Source organism: Suricata suricatta, chromosome 17, assembly GCF_006229205.1.
Source record: "Suricata suricatta isolate VVHF042 chromosome 17, meerkat_22Aug2017_6uvM2_HiC, whole genome shotgun sequence".
NCBI classification, from domain to species: domain Eukaryota; kingdom Metazoa; phylum Chordata; class Mammalia; order Carnivora; family Herpestidae; genus Suricata; species Suricata suricatta.
The window spans coordinates 57,950,801-57,960,602 of NC_043716.1; the positions used below are offsets into that span (position 1 = coordinate 57,950,801).

Sequence of the window (9,802 nt, forward strand, 5' to 3'; positions counted from 1 at the left end):
CAGGGGGTCTAAAGGCCTAACAGTATTTTTGAAATTAGCTAAATTTCCAGTCCTACTTGGGCTTTCTCTGCTCATGCTGAGGAATAGTGGTTTTTAATGCCATTTCTACCTTGAATTCTGTCCCAAGAATGGACCAGGGTGGAGGGTAGGTTGCTTACCCGTGATAACAAGCCACTGTGAATTGCAGAGTATAGAAGTGGGAAACCAGATTCCAGGTTTCATCTTTGGACCCAGTCTACCAAGAACCCAAGTCAGCCATGTTGACGGTGAGTTGAAAATGTGTATATATGCTAAATTTCCTCATCTCTATGACTAACACATAATGGTGGTGGTGAAGATGAGTGGTAAGTTCACCCTGGAATGGAAAGGAATGTAGGAAAAAGAGTGGATTCTGGAAGACTGGAAGATGCAGGCAGTAACAAGATGTGCTTCGGAGTTTTAAAACACCAATGAACTTTTTCAGTGGCCCCTCTTAGAGGACCAGGCTGAAGGAACAGGGGGCCACATAAACCAAATGGTCAATGCAGAATGAGTCTCATGACATTGTATTATTTTATGTTATTCATATTTAATCTCAGACTGATGAAGCAGTAACATTTTGGGCAGGTGTATCTGGGAAATATGGCTGAATATATTGATTACGATAATTGTTTTAATAATGAGGAATCCCTGAAATGAAAGTTGGGAAATTTGATTCAGAAACCTTTCGTGGCAGAAAGCAGCTTTCACCTTAGCTATTTTACAGAACGGATTAAGGTTTGGAGGAGATTCCCGGGGAGACAAAATATCAACTACAGAGCTCCAGGATACATGGAGGAAAGACTACATACAAAGACTAATTAAGCAAGGTCCCTTCCCCGAAGGAGCTATTGAAATTGCTGCTTACCACAGCTTTGGTGTGGGAACCTTAAATTAGAAATAGTATGTTTTACTTCATCCCAGGCTAAAATAGTATCTCTTCCTAGATATTATACCTGTAAGTGGAGGAGTGGGTGACATGGGTAAGAGACCTGTAATCAAAAAGTCAGAGTAGGGCATGAAAGGATGAAGCAGTCCACAGCATCACAGCGTCATTAGGATGACTCTAAAGTATGAAGCCGCTCATGGCTGATCAGGACTGAACTGTTACCAAATGCGTTTCCACATTTATCACATGTAAAGGGTTTTTCTCCAATATGAATTCTCTGGGGTTGAATAAGATGACCACTCTGGCTAAAAGCTTTACTACATTCATTACATTCATACATTCTCTCCGGTATGAATTTGCTGAGGTTTGATAAGAGAGGAATTTCAGAGAAGCCTTTTCCCCATTCATAACATGCATAGGGTTTTTCTCCAGTGTGAATCCTTTGATGTTGGGTAAAAGTTGACAGGGCAGTGAAGGCTTTTCTATATTCATTACATTTATAAGGCTTTTCTCCAGTGTGAATTCTCTGATGGCGGGTAACTTGTGTTCTTAATCACTCCAGTGTGAATTCTCTGATGTTGTGTAAGAGATACCAGTGAAGGACTTCCCACAAACACTACACTCACAGGATTTCTCTCCACTATGAGTTCTCTGATGCTGAGTAAGATACGAATTCACAGGGAATGCTTTTCCACAGACTTTACATTTATCGGGTTTCCCTCCAGTGTGAGTTCTCTGATGTTCAATAAGAGATGGACTGTGGCTAAATGCTTTTCCACAGTCATCACATTTATAAGGATTCTCACCAGTATGAATTCTCTGATGACGAAAAAAGTTTGGACGCTCACTGAAATTTTCTCCATGAACATTACAATTATGTTTCCTTTTTAGAATTTCCTTGCCTTTTAATTGGAAATAAGTTCCATTGACACTTTCCCCAAATGGATCAAGTAGAAGTGGTTCTTCTTCGGAAGGAATAATCTCCTGTGGAACAAGTGTACGCCTTACGTCAATACTTCTCTCAAATTCACTGAAATGATGCCTATTGTCCCGAAAGGCTAGTTCTTCCTGCGCACCTGCTGCTGGCTGAAAACCAGTGGTTTGAGCAAGACATTTTTGTGAAATTTTTCCCTCAGAGTCTTCCCGTTGTTTTTTTTACTTTAGCCTCACATTCACAGGCTTCTTCAAATAAAGATCCTGGGGATACAGCCCTTCAGAGCCTTTCCATTATGACAATGATGGAACTGCTCATTTAAAAGTATATTCTAATGGTCTTCGCTTTGGTGTCTTCTCTGGTCTTCAAATCTGAAAAGAATAAAAATTATAGTAACATCTTATCTGTGTTGGTATAAGGGAAACTACACTTGGGAGAAATAAAACTTTATTAAAATTAATGCATATTAGAACACACAGTCTTAGAATCTGGGAAGACAATAAGAGTCAGTGGACTAGATAGAAATAGAGGTAGGAGTGGTAGGAAAGAGGCTGCCCCAACAGGAAGTTTTACAAAGACGCTTAAAGCTGGGGGACGAGGGGAGGCTTTAAAGATACAAACTTTAAAGACTGAAGATGATTTTAAAGATGAACAAGTTTAGAACTAGAGAGATTATGTGATTAACCTAAAGATACAGAGGTTATTAATGGGATGGTGAGAAATAGAACTTAGGCTTTGTCCACTATATAGCATAGTAACCTAGAGACTAAACAGCTTTTAAATGACAGAATGGACAAGGACCTAGTCAAAACACAAATAATGAAGGTGATGCACAGCAATATCAGAAAATGAGCAACAAGGGGCGCCTGGGTGGCTCAGTAGGTGAAGTGTCCAACTTTGGTTCAGGTCATGATCTCACAGCTCGTGAGTTCAAACCCCATGTCGGGCTCTATGCTGACAGCTCAGAGTCTGGAGCCCACTTCGGATCCTGTGTCCCCCTCTCTCTTTGCCTCTCCCCAGGTCTCTCTCTCGCCTTCAAAATTAAATAGACATTAAAAAAAAAAAGAAAATGAGCAACAAGAAGAAATGGCAGAGTGACAGGCCACAGAGAGAAGCTACTGTGGAAGGTAAAGACAATAATGTGGAAAAGCAATGTAGAAGGCAGTAACCGATGACAGGTCAAAACCCTGAACAGCACGACAGAGGAACGTGAGGCATTAAGGAGAACTCGGTGGACAACACTGTGAAGGGTCCACCCTTCCGACCCCGTCACTCCGGATCTGCACACACAGACTTACCCCTCATCGAGTGAGTGCCTCTGGATACCTCAAGAACTCACCGGATCTCCAAAACTCTCTTCTGGGCAAAGACTAATTTTGGAAACTGGAGAAATATGCTCATGGAGGGGCTGTTGGGGTGGGGCAAAATATACAACAAAGTCAATACTGTGCCTACTTAAATGTAGTATTTTGAAATTTCTAGAACACCAGTACTAGCAACTTTTAAAACATTTAAGCAGAGTCTCCCAGCACTCCTGTGTTGGAGGGCAAAGACTTACTGAATCCTTCAGTCAACAGAAAAGACAAAATAGAGACTAGAGAAGACACCTACGGAGACCCGGAGGTGTTTTCAGCATGGTTGGGAAGGCGGGTCAGGGTTGTAAAGGTGATCTCAGATCAGGGTCAGCGTTTGGGTAGAAATACTAACGAGAGGGAGGCGTTCTGGTACAAAGGGAAATGCCGAGGTAAGGCAACACAGAACTGTTCCTCTTTCCTTCTTAACACACAGAAGGAATCCGAGAATCCCAAACGACTGCTCACTTACATTGTGGAAGCCCACCCTTTGCTTCCTTGATTGCACAGCGATTTACCTCCTCAAGCAATTTTCAGCACGTGTTAAGGAAACCCTGGGCAGCTGTAGGCTGTGTGAGGACAAACGGAAGTGCCCCACAAGGCCTCCGAAGAAACAACCGTTTCAAGGTCCCCAAGCAAACATCTTAGCAAACTCACAATCTAGGGGTCAAGGGCGCGGGCCCAGGATGTAAGTTTGGCCCGCGGCACCAAAGCTGCTGTCACAAACAGTACGGAAACTCCGGTTGCGTTCAGATTTCCCTTTTTAAGCAATTCTTTCCTTGAAACTGCTTTCCCCTTCCGCCTCCCCTCTTCCTCCGGGCTGGGGGCGCTCTGGGCCTCTCGGCATCCGGGACACCCGGGGCTCTCTTTCCCCGTCAGGGCACAGCTCCGAGAGCCCGCAGCTCCTGGCCGGAGCGAAGGCACGAGAACAGGCCCGGGCTCTCTGAGCCGCGGCCCGCATGGCGCACGGACCTCACGAGAAACCGGGTCCCAGCCAGACCCCGGGACAGCGGCGATCCGCAAGCAACTCCGCAGAGGCCGAAAAGCCGCGACCGGGAACTACCACTCCCAGAAGGCCTGGACTGCGTCCGCCGGAAGTCCGGGCCTCGCTGGAGCCCTCCCACGGCGCTGAGCGGAAAAGGCGGGACCCGAGGTGTCTCAGCCAATCAGAGACGCACACAGCGAATCTCCATGGTCACCACCACCGCCAAGTACTCCCTGCCATGCGGCCGGTGGTAGCTGCGGAAGCGCGAGTCCTGGGTTAGGGCTGCAGCTCGATTCTCTCCTTCTAACCGCTATGTGTTCAGGTAGCGGCCTCACTGCGGCGACCGCCTAGGTCCGCACATGGCGGACAGTATAGGAACCTTACAGACACTAGAGCACTCTGGTCCCTTGGCAAAAAGACAATTTGAGCAAGCAGGCACAATAGATAACATTAAGGAATTACTGTGAGTCAGTGTCACACGTGACATTTCTCAGCAGACACTGCAAAAACCATCCAGAGGTCGGCTGTGCACGTATCATAAATGTACAGCTTGGATTATGTCAAAATGAACACACCTGTATCAACTACCACCTAAGTAAAAAACACGCACACATACACATTACCACCACTCCAAAAGACCTCTCTGCAAGGGCAGGACACAGAGGTAACTGTCTGCTTTGCTCCAGGGTTGGGGGAGACCCTGTGTGGTGTCAGGGCACTGTTGGTGGCAGTGTCTCTTTCTTGTGTAGCACAAGCCGTGCTCAGTGTGGCATAGGCCTCCCCTCTCTGATGGTGGAGAAGCAAAACCTGATGGCAGGTGGGCGGGGGTGGGGCGGCTAGTATAGTGGACCTTCCCAGCCTTCTTGGCCTCTGTGGCCATTTTTTCCTTCAACAGCCTCATAAAATCACATAATTTGAGTCCCCATAGCTCCAAAACAGGTGGGACTGCCGGCAGACATGGTCATCCCTTCTCACCCCTCCCTCCAAATAGCCACACAGATGTCATTGCCTTCACTCCACCTCTCCAGCGACAGCTGTCAGCACAGCTCCCCAGGCAGGGGCACAAGGCTGAGGCTGATGGTGCACTCACGCTGGGCCCTTCCTCTGTAAACTCTGACCTATGGGTGGCCTCCACACCCAGGAGGCACAGCATGGGGAACCAACCCCCACCCTCCCCACACATCCACTGAGCAATTCTCTGCGGATCCATCTGCATGTCCTACAACTTAACTCAATTCTGACTCTATCTACCTAGAGTTAGTGTCACATCCCACAGGCTAAGGGCTCAATCCTGCAGGACGCCTCCCACTCTACCCTGGCCACCCGTCACAAGTAGTAGGTCCCCAGATTATCCAAAATTTCTGTCTGATTTGGCTACACATCAGAGGTTCCCATAACCCCCCCATGCCAGGTGTGATTAATTTGCTGCAGCAGATCAGAGAACTTAGGGAAACATTTAAGTTTACCAGTCTATTTAAGGATATGATACAGGGTACAGATGAACAGCCAGATAAAGAGACACCTAGGGCAGGGTCCGGGAGGATCCTGAGCTCAGAGCCTTCTGTCCCTGTGACGTGAGCGGTGTCACCCTCCCAGTGCGGACGTGTTGACCAACCTGGAAGTTCTCAGAACCTCGTACTTTGGGGATTTTATGGAGGTTTTATCAAGTAAGCATGATTGATCATTAACTCCTTTTTAACTACCTTTTCCCTTCTCAAGGGAATGGTGGCGGGGGCTAAAACTTCCAACCTTCTAATCATGGCTTGGTCTTTCTGGCGACCAGCCCCCATTCAGGAGCCACCCAGAGTTGCCCCATTAGAACAAAAGACATTCCTATCATCCAGGAAATTCCAAGGGATTGAGGAGCCCCATCTCGGTATCTAGGGATGGAGACAAGCATATACTTTTGTTATTATTTCACACCCACCGGCAGGGCCCTAACCGGCTCTAACCAGCAGTTCCTGCCTTCTCATCACCAGGCAGCTCCAGGGCCCTGCCCTGGGAAACTTCTCTTGGTCCAACTCACTCTCCTGGGTTCTCTCCAGACTATGGCTTCATCCGGAGGTTAACAGCCCCATCACACATCCCCTCTCCCCTGGCCTCGGCTTGCGGGTCCACCTGCCAATCAACACCTCTCGTTGAACATCCACAGGCAAAACTGAGCCCCCAACACTCTCCACAAGCCACTCCTCTGAGCTCATGTCTCATGGAAGGCAGCTCCCTCTTCTCAGTAGCTCGGGCCCCAGCCCTGGAGCCACTTGTTCCTTCTCTCCACCCACATCCAGTCTATCAGGAAGTCCAGCTGGGTGAGCCCCCGTGCACATCCCGGTGGATCCCTTTCTCCCACCGCCTCCGCCGCCCCAGGGGCCGCGTCCCTTCTCCTGGTTGGTTGCAGGAGACTCTCGCTGACACCTCGATCCGTTCTCATGCAACAGCCAGCGCTGTGCGCTCACGCCGGTCATCGGCTCGCCTGCTGTCCCCACAGCACCCAACGTGCTCCTGCGAGCCCTCCCCTACCGCAGAGGCCTCACCATCCCCTCTCCTCTGGCCTCCTCCCAATCTGCTTAGCTGCCCTGGTGACACCCTCAGGGTCTGGCTGTTCCCTCTGCCTGGGAGCCGCCCTCCACAGAGAGCCGCCTGGTTGGCTCCCCACTTTCAGGCCTTTGCACAAATACCATCTTTTCAGTGGGGGCTCCAGAGCCTAGGCTGTGTCTGGCACACAGTAGGTGCTCAACAAACATTAGCTGAGTGAATCTGTGGATTGGGTCAAGGAGGCCTCTACCCCCAGAGGAACCCGGTGTGGAGTCCCAACAACACTGGGCACCGCCATTCCCAAGTGATCGCAAACACAAAACTCTGCCAATCCAGTAAGTGAAAATTAAGTCTTTCTGTTATGATTTGTCTTTCTTTCATTACAAGTTTTTTTTAACGTTTTATTTATTTTTAATACAGAGAGAGACAGAGCATGAGAGGAGGAGGGGCAGAGAGAGGAGACACAGAACCACAAGCAGCTCCAGGCTCTGAGCTGGCTGTCAGCACAGAGCCTGACGCGGGGCTCGAACCCACGAACGTGAGATCCGACCTGAGCCCGAGTCGGAGGCCTAACCGACTGAGCCACCCAGGCGCCCCCATTACAAGTTTTTAAAAGATATTTTTGTGTATTCGTGTTCATTCATTTTAGAAAACATACAACGTGACAGGGACTGTTTTCTGGGTCTTTCATCAGGCGTGGACCATGTCGTCTGCCATCTCTTTGGGGCACAAACCCTCACATACAAAGGGCTTAGACTTTTAAATCTGGAACATACACTCCCAATAACTTTGTAATTTACATTTTATCTTTTAATTTTGATTGTGATGTTTTAATGTATCATTTTAATTGTCACAAATGTGTGTCAAAAATAACTTTATGGTTTCTGACTTTAATTTTATGCAATAAGGGCCTTTTCTCCTCCAATGGCATAGAAGTATTCACCAACACAGCCACAGTTTTACTGTTATATTTAAACTTTGCTCCAGTTGGGAGTACATTTTGGTGAATGCCCTAACTGAGGCAAGTTTCTAAGTTACTTCCTTTATCAAAAGGCTAAGTGCGGTAGATTGTAAAAAAACAAAACAAAACAAAGCAAAACAAAAAACATGTGCTCAAAATTGCTCCCAAACCTCTCCTGCACCTTTAGCCTCCTCTCTCTTGAGGAGATCTTGTTCATATTTCACCCCTGAATCTGTGCTTGGTCATGTGACTTGCTTTGGCCAACGAGATATTACAGATGTGATGGACTGAGGCTGAAGAGTGTCTGTGTGTTAGAACTTGATCTCTCTGGCTGCCTTTGGAGACCAGCTGCCATTTGGCGAAGCCGGAACCAACCGCTGCAGGCTTGCTAACTTGGATAAACCTGCGGCACGCTGGAGAAATGCGGGTCAGGCTGCTCGCGCTGGGGAAAGTGGTCATGCTGCCTCTGCCATTCAGCCAACTACCAGACACACGACTGAGCTCAGGTGAATCCGGCAAAATCACTGTCTATTGAGCCGGGCAAATTGTTCACCCCCAGAACCACGAGCACATGAATGATTGCGCTGAACCGGTGAGCTGTGGGGAGGCTTGTCAGGGAGCAGAAGCCGAAGCAGCAAACATCCCAGTGCTCTTGGTCCTGTCTTCTGCCCCTCCCCGCGGGGATGTGAAATGCCTCCACTCCATCCAGTGTGTCTCACAGAATGAGGAATTGTGCTTGGATTTCCAGGCAGCTCTGTGACCTCTGGCCACACCCCAGTGGCAGGCGGGGGGTGTCTGCGCTCGCCCCTGAGCCTAGGGAATCGAGGCTTGGAGTGCAACACCTCTCCCCATCTAAAAGTTAGATTCCTGGGTCTTCTGCAAAGGACTTTTTTGCCTGGAACCCTCGGGGTACCCAGGGCCACATATAAGAAGATTCTCAAAGGGTTACTTGACCCCAAAAATGTTGAGCTGAGGCTGAAGGAAACTGGTGCGGTTTCTGGTCAGACCCCCCTGGGGCACTGGGCAGCGGATGAAAGCAAAGCTATCTAGCTCCGCTGTACTAGAGCAAGTTAATTCCGTTCTCTTTGGCTGCTGCTGTGGGGTATTGGTTTGTGCTGTCCTGTTTCCCCCTCCTAGAAGCTTTGTCTGGGAAGGCTTTGGACCCCCAACTCTTGGCTTCCAGGAGCCTGGAACAAGACACCGTTTCAGCAGAGGCTACGTAATCCAGATCCTGGTGAAGTGGCTTCAGCCAGCAGAGGACAGGGGGGTGGGGGGGGTGCTCTGTGACCGAGGCATGGGGGATTTGGAATACATTGTAGACGTGGGCCATCAGGAAGTTGAGGGTGGATGTGGGTCTCATGAGAAAGAGATGATGCTGAGATTTTGCCCTAAGCATCTGGAAACAGATTTCAGGGGTGGCTGGAGGGCTCTATTTTGGATTGTAAGGACGCAGGTCTGATTCAAGCTTCCCCTCTGACCTTGAAGGCCTAGGTGTCGGCTTCTCAGAATCTTTAGACAATGGAAGAGCACACATCGCCCAAGGAAGGAGGGACCACCCTTGTAACGCCCAATCAGGAAAGGCCAGCTAACACCTTTAACATTGCTAAGGGCGGGCCTAAAGATGGAGGCTATAAGAGAATCACCTATTGCTTAAGACGAGGCACGCCCTACGTGAGGGTCCTGGGCCCGCTCTGTGATTGGTCAGTACTCTACATGTTGTGATTGGCTCCCATGAAAGGTATGATGTATGGTTGAAGTTACTGCCAGTATTGATAGGGGGTTAGGGATTGGATCGCTGTGCCTGTGTCACCATTTCCTGTAATGCCCCCTTCCTAAAAAAGCCCCCACCCCGCTATGTTCGGGGCTCCCTCCACATGGATCCACTGTGCTGGTGAAGTCTGAGCCCGGGCCTATGAGCCCGTATAAACTGCCCTTTGCTTTTGCATGTGTGACTCGGTCTCTCTGGTTTTTGGGGGCGATATTAAAATCTGGGTATAACAGGATCTCCTTCCTGGGAGAGGAGCTGGGAGTGGGGGAGACTACCCAAGGTGGGGAGCCCAGGGACACCCCAACACTGGAAGGGAGGGGAGTAGGTGCCCCCAGCACAGGAGGCTGAGGAGGAGCCAGGAGG

At 48.9% G+C, this 9,802-nt stretch overlaps 1 long non-coding RNA gene across 2 annotated transcripts; it reads right to left on the reverse strand.

Annotated features, from left to right (window-relative positions):
• Positions 1 to 550: 550 nt before the first annotated feature.
• On the reverse strand, positions 551 to 4,241 carry LOC115282788. 2 transcript variants are annotated; one of them, XR_003904743.1, is made up of 3 exons: positions 4,166 to 4,241; positions 3,140 to 3,249; positions 551 to 2,212 (listed from the first exon to the last, which is right to left on the reverse strand). It is a non-coding gene; the product is annotated as an uncharacterized LOC115282788 (long non-coding RNA). The 2 variants fall into 2 exon arrangements; XR_003904742.1 differs by having other exon boundaries at positions 3,851 to 4,210.
• Between the last annotated feature and the right edge of the window lie 5,561 nt (positions 4,242 to 9,802).